This window comes from Tachypleus tridentatus, chromosome 9 (assembly GCF_004210375.1).
Source record: "Tachypleus tridentatus isolate NWPU-2018 chromosome 9, ASM421037v1, whole genome shotgun sequence".
Lineage (NCBI taxonomy): Eukaryota > Metazoa > Arthropoda > Merostomata > Xiphosura > Limulidae > Tachypleus > Tachypleus tridentatus.
Window position 1 is genome coordinate 60,509,697 of NC_134833.1, and position 25,826 is coordinate 60,535,522.

At 31.3% G+C, this 25,826-nt stretch overlaps 1 long non-coding RNA gene across 2 annotated transcripts in view; it reads left to right on the forward strand.

Moving 5' to 3' along the window:
* The window catches only part of LOC143227090 (uncharacterized), a 246,500-nt gene extending 229,227 nt beyond the window's left edge, over positions 1 to 17,273 (forward strand). The window contains exon 4 of one of the 2 annotated variants that reach the window (XR_013014869.1): positions 17,133 to 17,273. This is a non-coding gene — a long non-coding RNA (uncharacterized LOC143227090). Of the gene's footprint in view, positions 1 to 8,749; positions 10,513 to 17,132 lie in introns of those variants that run through there. The other variant, XR_013014868.1, reaches the window with a different exon arrangement.
* The last annotated feature ends 8,553 nt before the right edge of the window (positions 17,274 to 25,826 follow it).

Here is a 25,826-nt window from a genome sequence, read left to right on the forward strand (position 1 = left end):
CAACTAAAAACTCTAAATACTTTTAAGTCTGTAGGCAGTTATTCCACTCGGTGAGGACTTATTGATTATAACATAGACCTATATCGCATTTTAATGTTTTGGAAAGTGATACTTAAAGTGTTTAAATCTATTTACGGGTGAAAGTGTATCATCTCTTAATGTATTAACAGTGTAAACAGTTACACTGGGGGAGGCTATTAAACTATTTGCTGACATATAACATTACGTAATCAATCACATGATCGTATGTTTCATCTCTTTGCCGTTTGTGAAGACAGCTGCAATATCTTTTTTGAAAATGCATCATCTTTTGGTACATATTGATTTTATTATTTGTCTTCCATAAAACGGTATTTTTTTGGAATTCCGTTATACATATATTGATAAATGTGGTTTATCAAAAAACATATTATAGTATATATGTAATTTATAAAGTTAAATGTATTTTGTGAAATTCCTGCCTATTCACTAAAATTATGAAAGATTCTCTAGTTCAAGAATGAACGACATACTTTGTGGCTATATGAGTGCTTGTGAGAACTAAGATTATTCTGGAAGCTGAAATTTCTAGAAATTCGCCTCACCCTTTTGAAATTATCCACTGAAACGCCAAGAGACAGTATGTATTGTTGGTTTGCTATATTTAGTATTCTGTAAACCTGAGAAATTATAACTGTTATTAATGCTTATTAATTTCAGATACTAAACAGGAACGTTTATAGATTTCGAACATTATAAATCGTTTAACTTAAATGAATTAACATCAGTTATTGGTATTTTTATGAAATATTACATTACTTCATTCGTAAGAAACAACTCGACTTGTAATCGGCATGTGATAAGCAAAGAATTAGCACTCTTCTTCTTTAGTGAATTGCATCAAAATCAACTTGAAATTATTTCGCTCATCGTGAACCCTCACTAAGATATCAAGGAAGTTCTGAATCAAATGGAAGACTAATGCTGTTTGCAAATTTGTAAAACTTTTGTATATAAATTATTATATCTAATTACTATTATTATAAATTCTAAAATTTATATTATTATATTATTTATTATTTATATTATTATATGTATTCTAAAATGTATTTGTATTGAGAAAGAAAATGGCGTGCATCAATCTTTTTAACAAATATCATAAATTTAATACATATCAACATTTAATTAATTTCTCAATTTCATTTATCAATTAACTTGTAACATGCAACCTAATAAAATGGAGGCGTGTTTGAGATAAATTATAATAAGTAGCTGATTGTAATCGTTTTGAAAGTAATACATTAAATGGCGCAAAGAAATTGCTGAAATCTTTCCCGAAAGTGTAGAATATATCGTGTAATAAAACTATTATCATTAAAAATGTCATTATTTCAAGAAAACGCATAATTCTTTCAGTCTGATGATGTTTTTCAATCTATAATTACAAGTGCCAAATTATCAGGGGCAAGAAGCATGGATCTTTGGAATTTGTATCTTGTAGGGATAACGGTATCCTTCCTCAAAACAAATGAAACTGTATCTGCATGCAGTGGGCAACTGTATTTACCTAATAACATCTGTATCATCCTGATTCCTACAACTTCCACAAATTGAGGTATTAACATTTGATTTAAATGACAATTTAAAACCACACTAAACGGAAAAATACTGTCAGAAAGTAGAAACTAGTTTTGACACATTCATCATCCATTTGTCTGGCATTGTCTTCTTGTAGGCAACTGGATCATGGTGATGCCTACCATTAAGGCCACAGGAGGTTCAGAAAGTTGTTTAGGTCAAAATGTTATAGGAAGATATTAAAATTATACAATTTACTTGTAAATTAGCTATTTACATTTGTTTTTGTTTATGTAGTTATCTATTTTGTATAAAATCATTGTTAATTTCCAGTCAATTTCACAGCTAGAATGTCACACATGAATAGAAATGCTATTGCTCATGTTCCGTGTTTGATATTTTTGTTTATGTCCAGAAACTTCTGGGTTGTCATTTATTCCAATTTAACTCACGTTACCCCTTCTTACAGGCTTATAATGGTATAATAAGAATGCCACATATTTATCTTCAGGTTTTGTTATATTTAAAAGATTATTTGAAGAGTGTTTGGATATTTTTAGCATTGTGATTATCACACCTGTGCTGATGTTTTATTTTAGATACGTTAAGTTCATTTATACAACAGCCATAATAACGTGTGGTGTGAATTGCAGGTGTATTGACTTATTCTCTTTTGGTAATGTTTTGTTAATTTGATGATATATGATATGGATAAAAAGATAAGGAAAATCAAAGTAATTCCTTGCCCATCTCACTTTATAACTATCGGTAAGGTCGTCACTTTTAAATTCACTTAATTTATTTTTACTTTACCAGTGGTAATCTTGGACAGCATGAGATACGTCCAATATGAATGAAAGCTTATAGTACTTTAAATACTATATCATAAGTTATTTTTTGAGCTATTTAAAACTTCTCCTTGAGTTTTTATCTTTCTCTCCATTGTGTTTCGACATGTTTTCTTCCTCCTCATTCAGTGCCTTCAAAAGTTAATGTTACAATTCATACAAATTTTGGGTTTTAAAGTAATAATCAAGGAATACAAAATTATTAATGTGTATTCGTGTTGTTCTTAAGAATTCCAGGAGCAGTTATATATTAAGTGTAAAATATATGAAATACAGGTGCAAACTATCTAATATAATGATATACTCAAGTAAAACTGATTAGTCGTGTTAAAATGAGATAATCCAAATGAATAACAAAAAGGTAATTTGTTCTGAGTAATACTGTGCTTCTCTGAATACTTGAATTCATAACATCGTAACATAGACTGGACATGATATAAAGTACCAAAATACTTTATTATAACAATAAAAACAAACGCAGTGTTTCTACTTGCTTGCATGATAAACTGACACTTCTAATTGATTGGAACTGTTCTCTTCAAAACCCTCCTCAATGAAAACTTCCACAAAACTATTTTAATTTAACATTTCTTACTTAACAGGTAATGTGGAATTTACCCAGAAAAACTAATGCTACTCATGTGTTGCTAATTATTATATAAACATCCTTTTAAAGCAATATACTTGAGATATCACCTGACCTACCACTTTCTGGCACAGCTAGTTACTTTCTTGCACATTACATGTTCAACATTACAGATGTACAAATGAAAAGAGGTTAACTGATGTTATTTATTTAGGACAACGAACACATTTAAAAAAAAATAATGAATTCCCTGGGTAAGTAATATATGAAAATTTTACATACTGGAATAAATAACTACCGTATTTTTCTGGTTATAAGACGAGTCCCTATTTTCAAAACTATCTTTATGGAAATAAATGTTTTCCACAATTATCATTTATTTATTTGTTAAGCATGAAGGAGGTTTTGGTACTCCTTTTTTGAAACAAAAAGCGTCTTATTCACCGAAAAATACGGTAATTCAAAAACAATATTATATGGAAATATATTTGTTTGTTTGTTTAGAATTAAATACAAAATTATAGAATGGGCTATGTGTGCTCCACCTACCAAGTATCAAAACCCACTTTTTAGCGATGTGAGTTCGCACACATACCACTCTGCCCTTGGAGGGCATTGAAATATGTTGTTTGAAAATGTTTTATACGTTTATATACCAAAATACTCAAGGTTAACTATATATTTCACGTGGGAACATTTGTACAATTTTTTATCCATAAATTCAACAACACAAATTTGTTAACACCGTCATTTTCCAGTAGTAGCAGGGCATTTATCTCATGTATATTTGAAATCTTAATGTGTAGAAAGAGCTTATATTGGTCTGACCTTGCAGATATAACTAATGTTTATAATGTGCCCATCACAAAATTCTATTTTAAGTCATGTAATAAAACATTTTGATTCAAAGTTTCAAATCATAATTACACCAAAACAATCTTAACTATGAGGATTATCGAATTTTGAGTAAATTTTAATTACTACAAATTTAGACGAAAGCCTAAATATCTATAAATATAAGTCAGAAGAATATTATTCAGAAAAAAGGTTAAGTCCAAATGAAAATCGAGTGATCGTAAAATCTATTAAGGGAAATATTATTTTAAGCTACAGGTTAATTCGAGAGTTTTCTCAGTGTGGGGCTTGCATTAAGTATGATTAAAAAACGAGTATGTTAAAATGGTCAAAATAAAAGAAAATATTTTTGTGACAAAACTGATTTTGTGAAACTAGTTACAAATCTGACGACTTGAGGACCTAAATTACAAATATGTATACTAGAAATGAAGATATATATATATATCGAAAATAAAACTAATTAAATTTTATTATTATGTCATGTATGGTGTTCGTTCTCTTCATAAAATAGTTGTGAAGTTAGATTGATTCACTATGTACGGCCCCCAAGGTAGCTTTGTACTTAAGCAAAAACACAAATATATACATATTATCAAGCATGTATTTTTGTGGTAATTATTGGGCATCTCCTTATGAGGGAGGACCATACATCACATCAATGGTGAATAATAAATATTACAAAAAAAACATCAGCTTGGCATATGGCAAGTGATAATTACATTTAGGATCAATATAATTAGTAAGCATACGCTTGGTAGCCTAGCTTACATTTTATGCTAAATTATATGACTGGAGGTGAAAAGATAAAGTGTGAACCTTCACCACATATAACACATTACAGGATTCATAGAATAATTGATTGAAAAAATTAGCTTTCTGGTCCTTCTGATTCTCTTCCAAAACTTCAATCTATGTTGTACAGTGCTCAACTAGAACTTCAGTGATATATAGCTAGAATAATGTTAGAATAAACCTATTGGTTTATTGCAAGCTATGTCAGCAGTACTAACTGTAATAAGCGTTGCTCTGGTATCAAAACTTCCTTTAGAACTTCAACAGACTAATGAGTTAAAAGTGTAACTATATGGAATCTGGTTTAAAGAGTTTTGTTGCCCTTCAGTTCACAATATTCTGTGCCTTTAAGGCAACTTTTACCTGCAGTATGAAATACACTATTGTTTCTGTGATTTTGTTCAATAATGGATGGATGGACTGGTGTTACTATTAATTTAATCATTATACTGTGTGAAGAGTCATTTCTTTATTATTTAATTGTCTTCTGTTCCCTAACTGAGATAACTGGATCAGCTTTAACCTATAAAGGCTTACAAATGTAAGAGCCAGAGGAGTTTACACTGTTCAAACTTCCTCGTGTTATTTCTCTTTTCAACTAGCAACTGTTTTTCTTCAGAGAAATTCCAAGCACTTCAAGTATATCATGAGCAACAATAATTATTTTTTCGTATTTTATGCATTATTTTGAGCAAATACTGCATTTCACTACCTATGGATGCACCAGTGTGGAAAATATTCGTGTTTTATATAAATATAGCTTTCAAAACTTTTCACTCGTATTGTTCTGTGCATTATGATATTGTTTAAATTAATGATCATGCTTTGAGATTATTTCAAGTTAATTTCTAGAAATATTTTAAATGATACGAAATTATAATTACACTATAAGAGAAATTGTCTGGCTATTTCTTAATTTACACATAGAATGTCACATATTTTTTAAGTATTCAAAACGTTTTAGAAATATCATAGTAAAATTTCTCTTTTCATTCTAAAGTTGTTTTTGGTAATTTAAGTTTTCTTTTATTTTTCTCTGGTTACCTTTCCCAATATGGTATCTTTCCCCATAAAGATAAAATCTGTAGACAAGACAAATTTGATTACAAAAATGCAAATTGGCGAGACTTTCATAAGGTAGTAGACAACATACTACGAGACAAAAATAAGCATACAGCGAATGACGAATCTGAAATTGATTGTCACAGTCAAATAATCATGTAGCGCCTTCTGAAAGCAGCTACGGACACGGTAAGAAAACAACAGTATACAAACCATGCATGGAAACCAACCAATCAACTATTAACAATGATAAAACAACAAAGACAAGTAAGAAGACTATTCATGGCAACAAGAGAGCAAAAAATAAAAACACAAATTAACAACATTATCAATAAAATTAGAGCAGAAATTAAACAGCTAAAACAAGAAAAATGGGGCAACTTCTCCTCCCAACTAAACGAACAAACCGAACCTACTAAGTTCTGGCTACACTTGACCCACGACAAGAAAATACCCAACACTGGAATATAACAACACCTTAGCACAAACCATCAAAGAAAAATCAGAAGCTTTCAAACATCAATTACAAAACACTTTTAAAACACACCGTGACTCGGACATGAACAGCTATTACTACAATAAAGTAAACAACCAAGTAACAAATAACATAGAATTATATAAACCAAATTTTCCAGCCAACATTATAAACAGCAACACTAATAATACATATGACTACAATAACCTACTTCTCAGCAAATAATCACACTAACTGAACTTGAACAAGCAATCAAAAATTCAACAAACAAAGCATGGTGGAATACAAACAATTCTTCCCAAAAAAAGCACTCCAAAATTATTTGACCACCTATTAGCCATATTTAATCTATTTCTACACTCTGGATACATTCCAGTTTCTTGGAAGCAAGCTAATATATTAATGTTCCACAAAGAAGGAAAACCAGCAAATTAGCCAAACAGTTATCGACCGATCAGACTGTCCAGCTGTGCAGACAAAATTCTTGAAAGTATAATAAGAAATAGACCCTCAACATTTTTGGAGATTACTTCTAAATTACCAGAAGAAAAAATGGATTTAGAACATATAGACAAACAACAGATCATATAATTAGATTAACTAAAACAATAATAAACAGCTTCAATAAAAAAGAATCCACTGTCGCCTGCTTCCTCGATATCGATAAAGCATTCGACACTGTATGGCACAATGGTCTTCTCTCTCGATGTATGAAATGGGACTACCGCGAGGAATTATGCGCTGGTTATCTAACTTTTCGGAAAATATAAAATGTAGAATTTACGTGGATGAAACTTTCTCGGAGTTCTTCACTCCAGAAGCTGGCGTCCCTCAAGGGAGGTGGTTAGTCCTGTTCTCTTCATCATGTATGTAAATAATATGCCATTTAAAAACCCAAACTACGGACACGTGTCAGAGTTCGATGATGATATAGCAATTTGGGAAAGTGCCCCTACACCAGAAATAGCAGCCACTAACTTATACCCACAACTAAACAGAGTAAGTGAATACTGCCAAAAATATTGAATTTAAATAAACACAATTAGTGATATTTTCAAAATCAACGAAACATCAAAAGGTCAATCTCAGATCTATATGAACGGAGAGCTTCTCCAGACTGCTACATCTGCAAAAGTTTTAGGGTTTTCATTTGATTCTAAACTTACCTGGAATAAACATGTAAATAACATAAAACAAAAATTTGGCGAAGAATAAACTATTCTAGGAGTTTAACTGGTAAAAAGTATGGAACAAGACCACAAAACATCATTAAAATATACAAGACATATATTAGAGCAGTATTAGACTATACATCTCCTGCATCGATTAATTTAAGTGAAAAACAATTACAAACCAAACTACATTACAGAATACAGTAATTACATCAGCCACTTCCTCAAAGTTCATGCACAAATACTTAAATATACAAACAATACCAGATACTCTTCTACATAGTACAATAAAATATTTTGATAAAAATTGGCGAAAAAATGAGTTGTTCTGCGTACCAGACAGATATTGCGTATATGATAAATAGAGACGCGATAATAATAATAAAATAGTGCTAAAATAAAACAGGCTACCTACGTTCTAGACTTAATAAAACACAACAATGAAAGAATAATATAAATGGACATTGCCCTGAAAATGTCCAGATTTCAAGTTATGCTATTACTCCAGCCCTTTGTATTTACTCTAAATGGATTAACGAGTCCATTCAAACAAAGTAATGAAAGGAGGAAGAGGTTTAGTGTACCTGACCCTCCTGGGTATACAAATATATATATCCAAACACCTAAAGAGAAAGAGAGAGAGAAATAAGATCGCGTGGCTCAAACCTCTACCCTGAAGTTTCATTCCTTGTGGAAGCTTCACTATGTTGTATTACGTTATACATATTATAGGCCAGAAACGTTGTTTGAAGATAAGTCCTCTAGATGAGGCAATTGAATGTTGATTTACTTGTACTCACAGTAAATTAATTCTCAATCAAAGATAGGAAAGAAGTGAGATGAATACGGTTACACAATTCTGGAATCAGAAATGTGTAACAACATGTCAGCCACTCTGTTGTAGTTGTCGTGAAATACTGGTGTAGCTGCAGTTAACTTATTGTACAAAGTATTAATAAATATGTTTTGTTGGGTTGTAGGCTCATTTATCGTAATCATATGTTGCTTAATTAGTTAATAATTTTGCTTTCATTTTTACAGATTTTCTTATATTATCAGGAAGAAGAACTTTAGAAATTATCAACAGGGTTACATAACTTAAAGTATGGGTACAAATTTTCAGAACCACCCTGTGTATGTAATATTTATATTTGACAAAAAATGCAATAGTACTAGTTATGAAACCAAAAGAAACATTAGAGTGAATTTAGTTAAAGATAGCACGCGTAATTGTAACAAATATTAGAAATACTGAACTCTTACAAAAATGTTACTTGAGTGTTCAACTGTCAGCATGTTTTCAAGATCTGCTTTGTTTTGCCAGATTCAGACCTACATAATGTCCGCTTTCTACTTTTTCATGATATAAATAACCGTATTGCGTTTTACCTTATTTTAGGGGTAGAGGACAACACTATGACTGTTGTGTGGAGTGACGATTTTTCAAGATTACTGTCATCCAACTCTTAATGGTCAGCTGTAGGAAGAGGAAGACTTGAAAGAGTCCAGAATTTTGTTTGGTTTGTTTTAAATTTTCGCGGAAAGTTACACGAGATCTATCTGCGCTATCCATCGCTAATTTAGAAAAGGCAGTTAGTCATTACCACCCACCGCCAACTCTTGAGCTATTCTTTTACCAAAAAATAGTGTGATTGTCCATAACATTATAACATCAACAGGGCTAAAAGAACGAGCATGTTTGGCGTGATGGTAATTCGAACCCGTGACCCTCAGTGTCTTATCCACCTGGTCATGCTGGCCCATTTTGTTTGGTGTCTCGTTGCTTTGTTTATTTTTTTAATTGTTGCTTCTACTTGAATGTGATCAAGCACAGTTTTAATGTTTATTTCAAGTACAAATAATATTTAAACTTTCAATTTTTAATATACAGTCCTTATGCTTTTTAGTTTTATGCAATTTATCTTAATTTCAACTACATCTCCAACTAAAGAATTAGTTGGTAGCTAAACAATAAACTTGTGGTCGCTAAACTCTAGAGTTCGATTCCCCACAAATGACAGAAGCTTTATTCTGAACAATAAAACCAACAACTTTATCAGCCAGTCTTCTGCTTTTTAATGATTTAGAAATTGTTTGTTTTTTATCTCTTCTCACATACTTTCATCTGTAACAAATCACTGCCGTTGTTCTTCATATCAGGCCTTCAAACCACTATTGTGAATATCAGGCAACTGCCTTCTATCTTTATCTTTATAATAACATATTCCTCTATTGCTGCGTGTATTTAAGGAAAGGTTGTAATAAGGGAGTAGATTGTTTGTTTGCTTGTTTGTTTTTTTGAATTTCACACAAAGTCACTCGAGGGCTATCTGTGCTAGCCGTCACTAGTTTAGCAGTGTAAGACTAGAGTGAAGGAAGCTAGTCATCACCACCCACCGCCAACTCTTGGGCTACTTCTTTACCAACGAATAGTGGGATTGACCGTCACATTATAACACCCCCACGGCTGAAAGGGCGAGCATGTTTGGCGCGACGTGGATGCGAACCCGTAAGCCTCAGTCGCACGCCTTAACACGCTTGGCCATGCCAAGCGATTAAGATCTCTGAACTTAATAACTCTACAGAAAATGGAATGTGAATGAGGTGTTTAAAGTTGTAATATTGTTGATTCCTCATTTTTCTTTAAACTTTAATTATGGTAATTGTAAGATTAAGGGAACAAATAAACATTTTCTCACGGTAGAAATAACCTACAACTTAGTCACCACTGATTTCTTTTAAGCTGGTTGCTCTTGGAACTGTTTGCCTTCAGGTTTCGTAGATGCAAATAATTTAAAGCAAAACGAAATAAATATTTACCGATAAAGGGTGATTTTGAAATGTTAGATTGTAAGGTAATTTAGTAGCTTTAATAGCCCAGATGGACAAGAATATTTCTTATTGTCATGTAAGAATTGTTTGAACACTAAAATATTCCTTCCTACTGCAATAAAAATATTTAACCTTAAAAGACATACAATGTGTGAATGTTAATTTATCAGGATCCAAAACATATAATTTTTAGAAGGTCTGGGGTCATATATCTGCCCCCAAGAAAGGTTTTGAAGATTTAAAACTGTGAGATTAAATCTTGAGGCACCGAATTAAGAGAAGTGAGTTTTAATTCATAAGTTGTAGCTATACATTACATGAAAAAGTGGTCAGGCCATTGCCTGGGTGGAGCAATCGCTTCCTATGGCTCTGATATTAGATTAATAGTTGGTTTACAATACCATAGATTAAACATCTGTATCTAATCTTAGGCAAGTCAAAATTTAAATGGTAATATTATAGTTATGTATTACATTTTATGATGCTGTGTATGTATATTTTTAATCAAGTAATTCTAGTAGTAACGTTGTATTAACATAGTTCTGTATTGTTGTGCAAATTTCAAACTTGTTTAATAGTTACCTTATAGTACTATATTGCTGAATCTATCCTTCTACACATAAATAGTTAAGTATGGTTAGATAAATAACTAGGTTTAAAATTAATCTGTAAAGATGCATTTAGATCAGTATCCTCATAAAACCTAAAAAAACAGAAGCAACTGTCAAAATTAATTTTCTAGTATGTAAGTAGTTGCCTTCGAAATATACTACAAAGAGGCTTTCAAACAATTAAATTTTAAAATAACAATTTCTTGATACCATCCTAGTATAAGTTAAAATTGATCTAAACCTAATAGAGTATAATATATGATAATAAATAGTAAACTGAAACTTCTAGATAAAGACATTTTTCAGATTATTTTGTGTGAAGTTTCGAGCAGACGCACTTCATCAGGCTCTAATGATCTTTAATGACTGAAAATATTTTCATTTAGACGTATCGAATTATTCTTTACTTAATTTATCCAAGTTTTTCGTCTCATGCTTTCCGGAATAATATCCATCCATAAGCCTGTCCAGTTTGTTTTTAAAACAGGGTAGCTTGAAACAGACTAAATATGAGCCCGATCCCGTGACTGAAGCTACACCTACTTACGCTGTATCCAACATATCGAGCGGCGTCAGCTTCAAATTGTATTCAAAACATTTGGGATTACAAAAGGAAACATTTCGAGCGATAATTAATTGTAAAAAAAAACTAAATAAAATAATTTAGAGACTAGTGATATAAACGTAGATAGAACATAAAATTATATATTAGATAAACATCACCTTCATATCCGCTTCTTTTTCTGCTTTGCACATTTCTCTCACGAACTCTTCAAAATTACGATAAGAAAATTTTGAATATTCACATTTTGTAACTGCATCTGGAAGCTTGAGATAAAAAATACTTTCTGGTCAATCAACTTTAATATTACATACTACAACTTTGTTTTCATGAAAGTGAATTGTTTAACCATATCCATGTGGCAGGTATCATATGATTCTTATAAACTTTATTATAACCACCTTTAAATATATTTATTTTCTCTTTATTAATAATGAAGTTGATATATTTATTTATACATAAACAACCTCTTAAGAATTGAAATAAAACAATATTTCGAAGGAAAGACAGAGGATGGAAAACAAAACTAAAAGAAACAAAACCACATTGTTTTAGATCTGTAAACTGTATCTAAGTATAACTACACATTTATTGTGTAATTATTTAAACAATAAAAAATTAAAGCAAGTAGAATGAAAATTACATGCGTCAAACAAACTTTATTTATATCATAACCACAAATATTTTAAAAATTAATAGCGTTGTCTCCTAGGCACACTCTCAGATGATTCACTTTTGCAGAATCGTCTTTAATACCTACAGAAAATAAAAACATGTCTGATCTATTTAGTGGGGTGGATTTTAATTTTACGAACCAGTGTTAGTAAAACTACTTTATTAATCGTAAGTTTTCTGAATCGCATATTTACGATACATAATACTAGATATTTTACAACAGATTCTTTGAAGTATCGATGTGAGTTGGTGAGATGAATCATTATATACACTATTAAAAACACCCGCAGGTGCAACTGCTATTTCCTTCGAAAACTTAACATTCAATAATGTTTATCAACTATAAGAAATATGATTTTATTTAAATTTAATTTTAAAATGAGCTATCATTACTGTATTACATCACAGAGTAAATATTGTTGAGGCATTTCTTTGCAAGCGCAGTTATCAATGAAAGTGTTTTCTTTTCTGTTCTAAAATTTTTACTGAAGAAAAACAAATAATATTTAGTTTTTATATTTGAAACATACTCCTTTTTGTGATTTTTATTACTTAAGTTTGAAACTTACCAATTTTTAATAATTAAATCTGAAACTTTTCAGTTTTTTTTCTATTTTTTACAGGTTTAATGAAATTTAACATAATTTTATGCAAATCTCAATTGTTTTTTTATTGCTGAGTTATAAAAATACAAGTTAGTACTCATCAAAATAGCTCTAGGAGTGGATGTTCAACCCAGATAGCAGGTATCAATTGAAATTTTTAAAACCGACACTCAACTCTTCAGAGTGATAGAAAAATGCAACGGTCCAAATGCGACAATTTCAGATTTTTTTTTAACTTTAATAAAATAGCAATGCATATGACAAAACTTTGCTCTGATAATATTTCGATATAGTTTTCAGATTCTTTGTGTTTCTCCTGACCTAATGAAGTTAGCAATTGAGAACATTTACTCCCATAGAACGATTACTTAACATTTTATACATTAATAAACTTTGAAAATGAACTTACACTTACTGCACATCAATTTCCACATCATGTCTATAGAGTTGCCGTTCGTCACCGTCAGGCTTACGACCACAACAAGAGCTGTAAACAGAACTTTCATGTTGAATGTTGAGAACTTTGTTCTTTTGATGAATATTTCAAGTTGGAAAACCCACTTTTATATAATTCTTCCAAAAGCTTTGAGCCAATAATTTCAACTATATTGTGATTAACCCTAAAATTATCTGAACTTTGTTGGTGTATTTACCTATCATTGCGTAGCACTTTCCGGATTGGAGAAATTAAATTTGGATTTAACTAATCACGATGTGACTGTATCAAAGAGAGGCGCTTCCTCCCAACAATACGATCACGTGACTCAAACCCGTTTGCTACACTTTTATTCCTTGTTGAAGCTTCACTTTGTTATATTACGTTATACGTATTACAGGTTAGAAGAGTTGTTTGAAGTTACATCTACTGGAAGAAGATAATACAGGCAATGGTGTAGTGTTTTATAAATGCGTTCCCATTCATATATATATATTTTTGTCATAGGTAGAATGTTGTTCCCTGATTATTTTCAGCAAACCCACCTTTACAAACCACTGACTTCATAAAGTTTTGGTTACCCTTAGAACAAAAATAAATAATCATAAACTCTTTCATCCAAACTTTCCTAAACTCTCTCATCCAAGTAATCAAAGTATAATGACAGGAAAGATTGAAAATATAATGTGTGCTTCTGCTTATTATAGTTACCAAACAACTCATGGATAGAGTTATAGTTTTCAATTTTCACACTCGTTTTAGAGCTAATTTAGAAACTTAAAGAAACAAAATGAACGTTATTGTTCAGATTTTTCAGTACGTACAATTAAATTTTAAAGTAAATCTCCTGACTTTTTCTACTTTTAATTTTTTCAACCTGTTTTCTATGTTTATTTCCCACTCAGAGGCTGAACTAGAAACATACTGAAAAAAAAAGATTATTTTCTATTACTGAAGAGCCAATAAACTCATGATGTTTAATTCCCGTCTTTAGGTGGGGCAGGGTTTATCAGCTTATTTATAGCATAATGATTAAAGTGGACATTGTCTAAAGTACGAGGTAAAAGTGAAAGAAAATGTTTACGACATGGCTCTGTAAAGAGCCTGATCCAGTCCAATAATCTTGTTTGGTATTTGATTGTCAGTTATACTTCAGTATTAGTCGGCATTTAATGATAATAGGTGTTTAGGAACATCCCATTTCTTATTTTACCATACTTAACTGGTAACCAATAATTGTTAATTTTCTAGTAATACAAATATGGCCCGTTTGGTTCGACTACTATTATTCATCGTATGTCCTCCCACAAATGGTTCCTGTCCATTGACAATGATGGACATATGCACATATTTACGTATTTGTTAAAGGCCGAAGACCATCAATGCTGCATGGTAGATGTATGTACTCTTCTGATTGCCTCTTTGATTTCAACCTGAAGGTTTTGTAAGGTATTATTTCTTCTGGGCACATGAAATACAAAAAGAGTGTTTGAGATGTAAGAAGTTTCTTATACTGTGACACAGGTAAATTAAAATGGACAACACATATATTGTGGAATATCTCTTGACTTATTTTATCTGTTTTACTTATCTAGTTCCATTTATTTTTTAATATTTTTCTTTGATTCCATAGTTTAAAATACTGAGAATTTTTAGAACTGTCAGTTCAAGTAAGAGATTTATTTAAGCAACTAACGTCAGAGCACTTTATTGAATTGATAGTCACTGTACATCAATGTATTCAAGAAAACTCCATTTATATTGGTCTTTTTGTCACAAATGGTGTCTTAACAGGAGACAACAGCCGTGCCAAATCATGAAAATGCTGATAAAATTTAAATTACATCATTTTCAGCTGTTTATGTTTATATTACTAAGAGTTTATAACTTTATGTGAACTACAATACCAAAGATGATCTTACTAGTTAGGTTATAGATGTGTGGGATGTTGCACTAAAATTGAAAGTAGTTAAGTAATATCTAAGCTTCTCTTTTAAACGTTAAAATCGATATGTAGCTCAATAAATTTCTTCAGATTAAATGTCATCTACAAGTTACATGTAATTTGTACTTATATAACTTATAGAATATATATGAATATCATAGTTTGAAGACAGCCCAAAACAAACAAGTCACAAGCGAGGTCTTCCAAGAAGTTAATTTATAAATTTGTTAGAATTTGTCTGTTAATGTTTTCAAAAATGATACTTTAACTGTATTAAACAAATCAGTTAAAGTTAGATAGGTAGAGTTTGGAACGTAGGTTATGGCCGCGCGCGGCACCTCAATGATTGCGAGTTTAGCCCTATTCCAAAACATGTGATACGTACGAAATACCTCTACTAAAAACTACACTTTGAGTCGAATGATTTGATGAAAAATATGACAATATGATCAACTAATCTAGTTAGAGACATCAGATTTAGTAAGGCTTTCAATACCTTCATTCACGTGAACAAATTAGGACGCCCTATGAAAGCCTGTGTGTTTTTGTAACATTTTTGGATAAAAAGATATTCAATCTCAATTTTAATAACATTAAGAGATTATAGGAATATAACTAAACAATTAAAACTGATGAAGAGACTTTTCAAGATCTTCTGTAAATGTAATTCTACAAAAATGCATATTCTAACTGAGGAAAAAGTTTAGACTCCTTACTCCCTAATAGCTAGTTTTACCTTTTTTTGGCTGAAATAACTGCAGTGAGACACTTCTTGTAGCCATCTACCAGTCTCTGACACCGGTCTGAAGAAAGTTTGCCCCACTCCTCAATGCAGAATTCTTTCAGCTGTGAAATGTTTAAGGGGTTTCTTGCATGAACAGCCCGTTTCAAGTCACCCCACAGCATACCAATGGGATTGAGATCTGGGCTTTGACTCAGCCATTCCCGGACTCGCCATTTCTTAGTTTTCAGCTTGTTCTTGATAGATTTACTGGTATGTTTTGGGTCATTGTTGTTTTGCAGGGTCCAGTTCGGCTTCAGCTTTAATTTTCTTACAGATGGTTTCACATGTTCCTCAAGCACCCTCTGTAATTTGTGTACTTTCCTTGAATTTATGTTTTCTTCGTGTTAGAACAAAGCCACAGTAAGCTATTTGCTGTGAACACTGCGTGAAATCAAACATCAGATTTTAGCATTGTAAGACTGTAGACTTACTGCTATTTCACGAAGGGGACTGTATTAATACATTTATAATTATGAATAGGCGAAGTTTTTGGAACCATTAATTAGAAATGATAATACTCTCATAGAGTTTTCAATCTTATCAGATAAATAATTAAATTTAATTAGTCAGGATATTGCGTTAGTTTTGAAAATAGCCCCTTGCAATTACACGCTGTTAGATGAGACCATAAATTATAATAACAATTTGTTTTGTTTTTTTTAATTTCGTAGAAAACTAGACAAAGGCTGACTGTGCTATCCGTCCATAATTTAGAAGTGTGAGACTAGAGAAAGGTAGCTAATCATCATCAACCACCACTAACCCTTGAGCTACTCTCTTACCAACGACTATTGGGATTGACCATAATGTTATAACGTCCCCACTGCTGAAAGGGCGAGTATGTTTTGTGTTTCCAAACTGCAACCCTCAGATTACAAGTCGGGTGCCTGAGCCACCTGGCCATACCGGGTTTACAGTAACGAACCGAGATTTTCTAAACGTATTTCAGAAACTCACGAATTATTCTACCACGCTATCTTTTATTGTTGTTATTATTCGGCAATTATACCTATGACCAACTTATGATTTGCTATTGGAACTAGGTTAACATCGTCATTGTAATATGTTCCCGTTTCGCTATGACAAATGTAAATTATATATATAATACATAACATACAATTATATATTACATACAAAATTATATTACGCAACTTTCTGTTACATTTTAATGAGGTTTCACCGAACGCGTTTTCATTGATCGTCTTCGTAAAACTTCTATTATTTTTATCAGTTTCAAGTCCTACAAGGCATGACATTAAATAATATTAATATAATTTAACTCAATATTAAATATATCGCATTAATTTTATACTTTTTAAACTTTATGTTCAGGATACCAAAAACACAACTCGATGACTGCAGACCTATACCGCTAGAAACTGGGTTTCGAGATCCATGGTGGAAAGATAACAGATAACCTTTTCTATAGCTTTGTGCTTAACGAAAAAGCAAAAACACTTCGTGCTTGTAACATTCCTCAAGTCATCTTTATAGATTCTTAAATATATTATAACAGTTTGTATAACTTTTTTATAACTGTAGAAGCAAGTGAAAATCTTGTAATCATAGAAATTTACAAAAATATAATTAAACTCTTTGTGGTTTGTATATGGAAACTTACACTTTGACTGTATAAGTCCTTAGCTAAAGACATTAAATGATAATGAGGTTCTACTGAAATCATATAGTTAAATCCTGGTATACAAGGTATTATCAATTTACTTAGTTAGTAACGAAGAAACATTCTTTTAAAATAATTATTTGATATTTTAATGTTTGTCCTCATTATAATGACATCATAATATATATTAAGGCATAGATTAAAAATCTTGAAAAGAAATTTTATTAAAATAGTCAAACACACTATTTCTTCACTGAAATTAAAGTAAGTTTAGAGTTTTTACTTTATTTTACGTAACATTCAAATTAGTTGATTGTTTCAACAATTACTTTGAAAAAGGATTATTGAAACTATCATTACGAATCCGTGACTAAGAGTTCGTCACTCGACAACAGCCACAAATATGAAGCATGAAACTATTATATTAATAACATAGCTACAACGAAACTCAAATCGTCTGATGTAGTCACGTTGTCTCATCAAGAAATAGTTTTCTTCTAATTTGTGTTAAAATCAACAGACAGTTTGTACACTTATTGCTTTAATGATGATATCTGAGACGAAATACATCTGTAATTATTGCTTTACACATTAATTAAATCTGGATCTTTCATTTGTGTTTTGGGCCTTCTTATTCAACAAAGTGACTCAAATATTATTTTGTGAAACTTCCTTAAAGTGTGACTAACCAACACTTGTGAAGAGTAAAACTACAGACATGAAAAGTAAACATACATCATACAGAAGTAACAGGACATCCAGAGTTTCTCTGAAACTACTTACTGATCTGAGGTTAATTTTGATGATACTAAGTGTAGCAAGTGAAAGACTCATGAAAACACAAAATTCAGCCATTGCAGAGTACGCCACGACAACTGGACACTGAATAAACTGGAAAAAAAAAGAATAATTGACACAGACAAATCCTGGAAGACAATAAAAACCAAAGAATCATTTAATATTTACACTATTAAACCTTCACTAAAAAGATATTCTGCATAAGAGGTAAGTAACCTGTTGCTGTCATTGGTTGAATCTTACGGAAGTTTCTCCTCAAATTATTTCTTATTAAAATCAGTTTAAATTATGAACGTCGTTTTATTAACAACAAGGAATAAAGCAATTACCAATTGATTTGATGACAATCTAAAACATATAAGGTTCCAATATATACATTGATGTAAAAAACAAGAATATTATAAATAAATATAATAGTTCAATAAATTGTAAAAGAAAACACAACTTACGTACTTTTGCACACAAATGACAGTAACTTTTACAGGATTGTGATTAGGTCCACAGATGTCTCTTGCTCTTGAGAGGAGTCCATCAAACCAAACACATTGATCTCCAAACAGGAAAGTACTTGTATATCTTCAGGTAGAAGCTGTACTAAGTAAGTATGCCTCAATTCTGTGGTAAATGTGTTCTCTTTATCAAACTGATGATGTCACCTCGAGATCGTTGTTCTCTTAAAGAACTAGTCTACTGGAACTAACACACAGACATCATTATTTGGTCAACCATAAAAACATATAAAATCTATAATTTTAATGTAGATATGCAATATCACTGCAATTTTCCTTTTGGTTTAGTAAATTTTTAGACTATAGAGAACAATTAAACCAATTATAGAAACTAGATGTATGATTTTATAAAAATCTATATAATAAAAACAAGTAACAAAACCAATGACATGTCAGTGTATCACAAAAACATTTAATTTTTCACTTATAACTTTTTATTTTAAATTTGTAATTGATGTATATCTAAACAATATATACATATATCTACTTTTGTTAAATGTAGAAAAAACATTCTGTTAATATTTATAAGACATGTATTGACATGAATAAAAATATGTTTTAATAACAAAAAATGCTTGTAAATAGCTAATATTTTCTCCCAAGTCAACCATTTTTTGGAATTGTTTTGGATTTGGATACCGAAATCAGGATTTTAACAGTGTGAGTCCGCAGACATACCACTCTGTCATTGGATGCCCACCTCTTGAGACAGAATAGGAAGAATTTTAAGCTGTCCCTGTGGTAAACAACACTGTGCAACAATTTGTTTTTTTACATTTTCTTGTTTCTGGGCAGAACGTGTTACATCCCAATTGCTTATGGCTAAAGTAAATGGAAAAGACCTATTTATCTCTTCTAACTTTGCTTTTGTGATCTAAGAACATATAACGAAAACATAAGAGGAAAAATATTTGGGGACTGATGAGTGAAAGTGATTTACATTACAGTCGCAAATCTCGAAAAACTACTCACTACCAAACATTTTTGTTCATTTTTGTATAACTTTAGAACAAAAACATGTAAATCTTGAATCCTACGTTGTTTTATTCAGACCTAATGTAAATGAAAATGTGAATGTTTGCCCGTTTTTACTTAAAAATAGCTTAATTTCTAAATTTCCTTATCAACGTAACAAAAGTAAGGAATGAAGGGCCATTTTCTGTACATTTACAACATAAGCAATAACGAATAACACATACTATCCAGGAACAAAATTTGTGTTACATAGTGTGATGTTAGAGAAGTTTATGATAAAGAGGATGTGATGGTAAGGAAAAGAGAGAAGGGGATTTTTGAAGCAACTTGAACCTATCTAGATATAAAGTATTCTCAAACAGTATTATAGTTTGGAAATGGATAACAAATAAATGGAAGTGAGAAGTGAAGATAGTAAAACAGTAATGAAAAGATGCTCATAGTGAAAACCCAATCTCCTGAAAACACAAAAGAACGGAAAAAATAAATAAAGAGTCCAGGACCTTAGTTTTCAAAACATGATAGATCAACAACATTATTGACATGAATCCAAAAGAGATAGATCAGAGCTAAGAAGATAAAAACCTCGTGAAAGAATGTCTCACAATAAAAGGAAAGGTAGAAAACATGAGAGATGTCTAATAGAAGATGAAGACTAACTTACAAGTAGGAAACAGCTTAAGGATGTATAAAAAGATAAACTTTGGATTTGTCTATAATTTAGTGAAACAATTAGTGTAAAACTTAACCCACATTATATACGAACACAGGTAATTATTTTAGTACTGTTCATTATACTTAGTTTGTGAAGCTTGATCGAGTTAACTCCTTGTGTTGCATATTTTACTACTATACGGTAACCTACGTTACAAGGTGAGGATAGCATGCACTAACAAAACTAATTGTTCATTGTAGATATAATTATGCAGAAAGTAAAGAATCAGACTCACACTAAAAATGTGGAAAGCTCCATCTCTCATCTTTACTCACTTCATTTTGGAACCGGTTTTCTTACTTCTACATGATCTTCTAATATTCTTATTAATAATATAGAAAGAAGAAAAGTACTTCAAACTAGGTTCATAACGTATTATATAGCTAAACTGCTTTTCTGTTTGTTTTTAATACAAATTTTAAGGAGACTTGTGCTTTATTGTTGTTTTGTACACTGCAAAGCTTTTCATAAAACATTGCTTGTGTTAATGCACGTGTTCTGCTTCATTTTTTGTGCCCCATCTGTTAACATTAGATCCGTCGGTAAACAAACACACATACAAGATGTAAACTTTTCTTTTAACAGACCCAGACATATCTGCTTTTTCTAGACATACCATATGGGGATACAATAACCCTGTAACGGATTTACCACATTTATTATGTCTACGCTTATTTGTGCATAATTTTCTTTTTCACCAGTAACATATATTTTTAACTGTTTATTGTGCAGGTTCCACATCTCGAAGTTTTCAGAGCGTTCGTGTGCGTAAGAATCAACAATGTATTAGATATGTATGAAATACTAGTGATTAACAGTATCGTCGAGAGCTTTGGTGAAGATTAGTCGCGACACAGGAGAGAAAGCTGAAGGGCGTGAGGCTAGCCTGGAAAGACATCGTTAGCTTAATCGAGGCGTAACGATATCAATTCAGAATTAATTTGCTCGACATGGACATGAGTAGTCGATAAAATATTTAGTTGTAGACTCGATATGAGATTCAGTGTTGTCGGTAAGTTTGTAAAACTTGTATATAAATTATTATTTGTGATAACTATTAGAGTAACTTTTATTATAAGTTGTATTATTTTATCTTTGTAAATTGAAATATGTTTGCATAAAAAGAGAAAATTATTTTTTTGTCAAATTCCTTGGCAACTAACATAAATTTAATACATGTTAACATTTAATTAACTAGTAAGCTCAAATTAAAATTCCGGTTATTTGAAGTAGTAATACGTAACGTGTGCAATATAATAAATCAGAGACTCAGACGAAATACAGTATAAGATATATCACTTCTCCCACGAAAGAAAATTTTGAGTAACGAATTATGATGGAAATAATTTATTCGTAATATGTGCTCCACAGCGCAGCTCACATTAGAAAAATCCAACATTACTTATAAAGAATCACTGGCTTTACTGTAACTCAACAGGAAGTAAAAATTTTAGTTTAAAACAGCCACCACAGAAGTAATAAAGAGCACATACAACTCATCCACTGATACGGTCCTACTATAACATTAAGAGTAAATTATTTAGGTAACCAATACCGTTTCCTTCAATTAAAATAGTAAATATTATAAAGAATCTGTTTTAAAAAAACGTTTATACTCATAAAATATTTTAGGTTGTGTTTTTTTTGTAAATGTGTAGACAGTTATGAAGTTTGCATATCAGTATCATATCTTTATAAGCCTATATTTAACAATGTCACTATTACTGCTATTCCTACTTCCCCTAAGCAATTGTTAAATGTTTGGAATACGGACATTATTACAGGTTAATTCTCCACAAAAATTGTGAAATTGTTGAACGAGTTCATTTTGAATACAGAATAAAGATACATAACAGGCTATCTGTGGGCCTATACGAGGGGCGGTTAGGTGTTCGGCATACGTCTTGCTCCATTATTAACAAGTTGTTTCTTTTCAAAGATTCTATGGTAATATATCCTATTTGTCGTTGCTTTACTTGCGTTATGTTACTTTACGTGCAAGTATACGCTGATGTTTTAATTAAAATACCCTTTTCAGCCATGTCCATTTACTCGTTGTAGCATCTTCTACACTTACATCAGAGTTTACTTTTTGTAAGATCGCACATACACTCCTATACTCTCTACTGTTACATCTATTGCTCATGTAATACACAATTAAACTTATTCAGCATAAATATAACTAAACCTGCCCCGATAATAAGTTTTTCTAGATTAATCTTAATAACATTTAAAGGGAGATATATCTAGGTCAAGCATATTGTCATTGAGTGTCTGTGTTTTTCTTATAGCAAAGTCACATTGGGCTATCTACTGAGCCCACCGAGAGGAATCGAACCCTCTGATTTTAGCCTTGTAAATCCGTAGACATACCGCTGTACTAGTAGGGACCATTGTCGTTGCACTAAAGTATGCTTTTCTCATATGTTTCCTGAAGTATTGCTCTTACTATTTGAATAATTTGTGAGAATGCCGCGTTTGTTTATTCTAGATCTCTGTAAGCCTTTGTTGGTATATAATTTCCTGTATTTTGTTGTTTAAATATTTGTGTTTTTGCTATTTTTAGCTAGGCTTGGTTGGCATAAACATAAACAATCATGAGGATTATTTTACGTTGAAGAGTAACTTAGAAGGAAAATATATCATTTATTATTTTCTTATTACGCTGTTGGTGGCATCGTGCATAAATAACAACTGTTATTCCCACGTGCTTCATAATAACCTGATCGATAATTCTTTACATTTCCTTCAAAGTGGCCCGGTATGGCCAAGTGGTTAAGGCATTCGACTCGTAATCCGAGAGTCGCGGATTCGAATCCCTATCACACCAAACATGCTCGCCTTTTCAGCTGTTGGGGCGTTATATTGTGGAGGTCAATCTCACTATTGGTTCGTAAAAGAGTAGCCCAAGCGTTGGCGGTGGGTGGTGATGACGAGGTGCCTTCCCTCTACTTTGCCACTACAAAATTAGGGATCGCTATCGCAGATAGCCCTCGTGTAGCTTTGCGCAAAATGCAAAACAAAATTAAAATTCCTTCAACATTTTAATTTTTCTGGTACGACATATTTGGGATTATTTCAAACTCAGGTTTATTTTCGGTTCAAGACCATACAGATAATGTTTGGTGCACATTTGTACCTAGAGTGGAAGTATTTAATCCTTATTTAACTTCAGTGATCAAGTCTTTGATCAGTACTTAAATCCTAACATGTTTCGTGAGTAAGTGTACCATTTTTTGCTAACAAAAACAAGAGCTCACATGTGTTTATATAGTATTGCTTATTGTATTTCTTCTGTCAGATGTGGCACGCAAGCGGGCGTGTTCTTCATGTGGAGAAACGGTGCTGTTTAAATTAACTGCAATTCTAACTAAAGGATAAGGAGTCGCATAATGTCTGTTTTAACCCTTTCCTTTACCTGTATCGTTTCGTGTTCCGAGCCGTTTACTGTGAATTACTCCATTAATTGACACTTACTTTATAGTATTATCTTTCATAAATCAATATTTATTATTGGTTATGAATTACCATTAGAAATGCAATACAAAAAGGTGAACTATACAAGTTGATTCAGAGATGAATTGAGAGGCAAATAATTCATAAATAAACAGAATGAGAATATTTATGAACGAACATTTTAAAGAGATTTAATATTTCTACATTCGTAAAGAACATATAAGTCAGTTTACACTTTAAAGTATAAGGCAATGTCACCGTCTAGATCAACATCAGTAATCTTTATTTCCATAGTCCTTGTTACATCACTTGCATATATTTAAGTAGATTTCTGTATTTTACTTTTGGCCATGTAGAATGTTTGTACAAATAAAGGTGCAACGTTTTCAGCACAGTGAATAGTGCAACATTCTTGTACAAACGTAATTTTTCTATTTATTTTCGCAGTGTTATTGTCATTGCTATGTTTTAAAACTACCTCACCGTTATAAGCAGTAGATGTTCTTGTGTAAAAACTGAAATAAAGACAAAAGTATCACTGTATAAATTATGTTCAGATTCAAGTTCAGAAAAAAAAAGGAACACAATATGTGCAAAACAATCTGAAGATGGCTAGAAGTATAGAAATCTACTAAAATCAATACAGGTGAGGTGTTTTGGTATGATTGGTTTTAATTTTGCTTGCTAATTTAGCATTGAGAGACTTGAGGGAAAGCAACTATTCATCACCACCCATCACCAACTCTTGGGGAACTGTTTTACTAACAGGTTGTAAGATTAATTGTTAAAATTATTTTATTTTGGTTTAGTATCTGTTTTTCAAATTAATCTCTTCTTTAATTATAAGAAATATCTCATTAGTTTCTGACAAACTTGTAGAGTTATCTCACCCACTTTCGCTGTTTTTTCTATAATTTAAAAATATAAATGGAATTAAAGTTAACAAAAGAATGTTAAGAAAAAAAACATTTGTTTTAAAGGAAAAGAGACTTTATAATCCTATGGTTTTCATGATGCCTTTGTTTTTTCATAATTATATTTTTCCTTCAATATTTTTCCTGTCAGAAAGTATTCAAGTGTACCACTCGTAAAAGTATTTAATAAAAAAAGATTCTTAAGTTATTAAGATTTAAATCATATGGTTTTTAATCATTCACAAATGCCATTTCTTTATTAGTTTATAAAAATTAAGCTTTGTGACCAAATTTATAACAATTATATCAGTGATAGACTTTAATAATTCATTTTGAAGTTACAAAAAAAATTGTGGGCTACCACGTAGCTTTTTTGGACACTTTATTTTATACCTTGATATAAAACATTTCACAGAGCAAAAAGCATTAAGAAATTTATTAAGAGTTGCTGTGATCCGATTGTACTAATTTCTAATTTGTATTATTATAAACTTTTCTACTAAAGGCAAATTATTTAACAAATAAAGTGTTAAATTTTTCATCACTAGCTATTGACTTGCCATTCTTTATTTCAGAATTAAACAACTCTTAACACTTATTTCAACAGAGCTGAAACCTTTCAGTGAAAGCAATATATATATATAGGTGTTAAATATTTATTTGTTTTCCCACAAGAGAGAAACTATGACAAGAAAGCCTAATGCATTCTTTGATTGACTGTACCCTCTGCTGAAGACCGGATTTTTCCTGTCCAAGGCTCATCAACACAGCTTTGGCCAGCAAATCAAATAAATAGTTATTAGGCCCATTACGTCGGTGAAGCGTATACAATAGTTATCACACTCAAAATGCCAGAGATAAAAATTGTTATTGATCTACAAAGATCTTTAACCATATAAGCATGCGCTTACCATAAAAAGTGTTTATATTATCGAAATATTCATTTAATCAGTGTAGTAAGCTTTATATTTTGATGTATTACCTAATCAAAGTAAACTACACTTAAGAACCTGTGTCTTGTTGAATAGAATTCAAGTT